Consider the following 3,488-nt stretch of genomic DNA (forward strand, 5'->3'; position numbering starts at 1 on the left):
CCTGCTCCAGAAGTCTTAGATGGCATCAATGATCTTAGCTATATCTTCTGGATAACTTACAGCAGCTTCTACATCAGTGCTTGCTCCTTCACCTTGAACTTTTATGTTATGAAGACAGCTTTTATTAAACCTCATGAAGCAACCTCTGCTAGCTTCCAACTTTTCTTCTGCAGCTTCCTCATCTCACTCACCCTTCATAGTATTGAAGAGAGTTAGGGCCTTTCTCTGGATTAGGCTTTGGGTTAAGGGAATGTTGTAGCTGATTTGTTCTTCTACTCAAACCACTAAAACTTTCTCTCTCCATATCAGCAGTAAGGCTGTTTGACTTTCTTTCTTTTTTTTTTTTCCGAAGTCTTACATTTTATTTAAATAGCCTCCAGTGAGAAGAGAGTGGGCCAACTGCTACCCCTTCCTTGTAAAATGAAGTAACCAACCCAAGGAGAGTAGGTGCACCCAGCAGTCAGCCAGTCATGTGATAGGTGGGGTGCCTCTCAGTGCGGGCGGCCATCACCACGGCCGCAGCCTGCTGCTGGGGGAGCATCCACAGTCGAGCGGGGGTTCTTGATGGTTTCATCTACAGACACGATCAGGCACGCAGCCTCAGAGGCTGCTGTGAGGGCATTGATCCGCACCATAGCTGACTCCCACACGAAGGCCTCAAAGTTGTCAGCAATGTCCTCGTTGTTGATGTCCACCCCATACCATATGCCCCTCTGGTCATGCCGAGCCCGCAGCTTGTTGAGAATGTTTGTGGCATCAAAGCCAGCATTGTCACACAGCTGGTGTGGGATAATCTCCAAGGCCTTGGCATACGCCCCAATCAACAGCTGCTGTTTTCCTGGAACAGTCCTTGAATAATCCTGCAGGTACTTGGAGAGCTCCATCTCAATGGCCCCGCCACCAGCCACCACTGAATCATTCTTGATAGTCCTCCTGATGATCATGATGGCATCATGCAGGGACCCCTCTGTCTCCTCCATAAACTACTGGGCACCACCACGGAGGATGAAGGTGCATGTCTTGGCCTTGGGGCAGCCAGTAAAAAAATTGTACCTCTCGCCTCCAATCTGGGTCTCTTCAAACACCTGGCATCGACCCAGCACATCTGCTGACAGAGTATTCAGACTGGTCTGGATTGAGCCTCCACAGGCCATCATTGTCCTCTTCAGATCCTCCTCAGGTACTCGGCCAGCACAGAACATGTCTCTGTCAGCAAAGTACTGGGTGGCCACATCCCCAGTGGGGAGTTTGGACAAGACAACTTTGGCTCCAGAATGATGGATCTTCTCTAACTTGTCATTAGAGAATGTTCCACTCAGCATCAACAATTGCCTGATAATTCTCAACTGTGTGGACTCTTATCTCGGCATTGTCTTTCTCAGCTTTCAACTTGAGCTCGACATTCAAAAGGGCGATCTTGGGATTGTGGTACTTTTTGGGTTGCATTTCAAACCCAGCGTAAGAGAAAGTCTTCTTGAATGCAACACCAGCTACCAGCTGAGAATCCTCGAGGGCTCCACCCTGTACCTTCTTGATTCCAATCATTTTAAGCTGCAGCAAATCATTGAGCATCATCACTGCATCCACCACCGTCTTAACAAAGAAAGCTTTCTGCTGGGAGATCAGCTTGGAGCTCAGAGCAGTCATGGCGCACTTTTCCGGCAGCTTCCTCTGCTCCACTTTATCTGCCTTCTTCACAGTCACAGCAATCTCTTTGATCTTGTTAACTGCCAGCTGGGTGGCTGTGCGGAAAGCTTGAATGATGATTAGGATTTGGCAATGTCTACCAAAGTCTTTGCTGCAGGATGGACAACATCAAGAAGTTTCAGAATTGTGGCCCCATCATTAGAAATTGTTGCTTTGCCTCTGCAATCTACAGTAAGCTTGTCCATGCCATGGGGACCCAGGGTGGTTTTTACAGCTTCAGCAATCACCTGGCAGGCACTGATGTTACTCACAAGCTGGGGGATGCTTTGGAAGCTATCAGTCCCCTCTTTCAATAGGATAACAGGTGTGGGCATCATTTTGGAAGCTTATTCAGCAGCCCGCCACTCTCCCCTCTTCTCCGAGACCCGGCCACCCGGCTGTTTGACTTTCATATTCTTGTGTTCACTGGAGTAGCACTTTTAATTTTATTCAGTAACTTTTCCTCTGCATTTACAAGTTGGCTAATTTCGGCACAGGAGGGTTAGCTTTTGGCTTATGTCAGCTTTTGGCATGCCTTCCTCACAAAGCTTAATCATTTCTAGCTTTTGATTTCATGTGAGAGTTGTGTGACTATTCCTTTCTCTAGGATTATTAATTAACCTGATTTCAATATTGTCGTGTCTCAGGGAATAGGGAGGCCCAAGGAAAGGGACTGAGACCAGGGAATGACCAGTCAGTGGAGCAGTCAGAACACACACAACATTTACTGATTAAGTTTTACATCTTATTTTGGCACAATTTGTGGTGCCTCAAAAACAGTTATAATAGTAACATCAAAGATCAGTGATCACAGATCACCATAACAGATATAATAATAATGACACAGTTTGAAGTATTGCAAGAATTACCAATATGTACGTAGAGACACAAAATGAGCATGTGTTATTGGAAATATGAACTTGACACAAGGTTGCCACAAACTTTCAATTTGTGAAAAATACTGTATCTGTGAAGCACAAATAAAGTGCAATAAAATTCAGAAGTGAAAGTAGGGCTTTAATATGGACTTGCTTTTCCTTTATGGTACAGCCTTGAGGTTATGCTTTAAGAAAAGTGTTCTTGTTATTTACATTATAAAATCATACTACTCCGTCGGGCGCGATGGCTCACACCTGTAATCCCAGCACTTTGGGAGGCCGAGGCGGGCGGATCACGAGGTCAGGAGATCGAGACCATCCTGGCAAACATGGTGAAACCCTGTCTCTATTAAAAATACAAGAAATTAGCCAGGCGTGGTGGCAGGTGCCTGTAGTCCCAGCTACTCGGGAGTCTGAGGCAGAAGTATGGCGTGAAACCAGGAGGCGGAGCTTGCAGTGAGCCGAGATCGCGCCACTGCACTCTAGCCTGGGCGACAGAGCGAGACTCCATCTCAAAAAAATAAAAAATAAAATAAAATAAAGTAAAATAAAATAAAATAAAATCATACTTACTTTACAAACAAGTTTTCTTAACTGGCAGCATTTCTTTGAATTACAGTGTCCTTGGCACGTTTTGTTTATTGGTCATTAGTCACTCAATGGAGAATCTGGGGAATAACTGCCAAATGCCAATCAATCAGAAATGAGGATAAAAAATTTATCAAATAATAAAATAAATCACTGGGAAAGTGCAACTAAGTATATTTTGTTTTCCATAAAAATACATGTATCCTACAAGTGGATTGATTTGGGCTGGAAAGATATTCTTCCTTGGTAGTTAGAAGATGTATTTTAGAAGTTCTTCATTAGAAAGAACCTTGTCGAATGTCATTAAGAGAATCACTGAACTGAACTTAAAACTGA

General features: G+C 44.5%; 1 pseudogene; it reads right to left on the reverse strand.

Annotated features, from left to right (window-relative positions):
* Positions 1-314: 314 nt before the first annotated feature.
* Positions 315-2,070, reverse strand: LOC105472854 (T-complex protein 1 subunit eta pseudogene; annotated as a pseudogene).
* Between the last annotated feature and the right edge of the window lie 1,418 nt (positions 2,071-3,488).

Source organism: Macaca nemestrina, chromosome 7 (genome assembly GCF_043159975.1).
Source record: "Macaca nemestrina isolate mMacNem1 chromosome 7, mMacNem.hap1, whole genome shotgun sequence".
In the NCBI taxonomy this organism is placed as follows: Eukaryota; Metazoa; Chordata; class Mammalia; order Primates; family Cercopithecidae; genus Macaca; species Macaca nemestrina.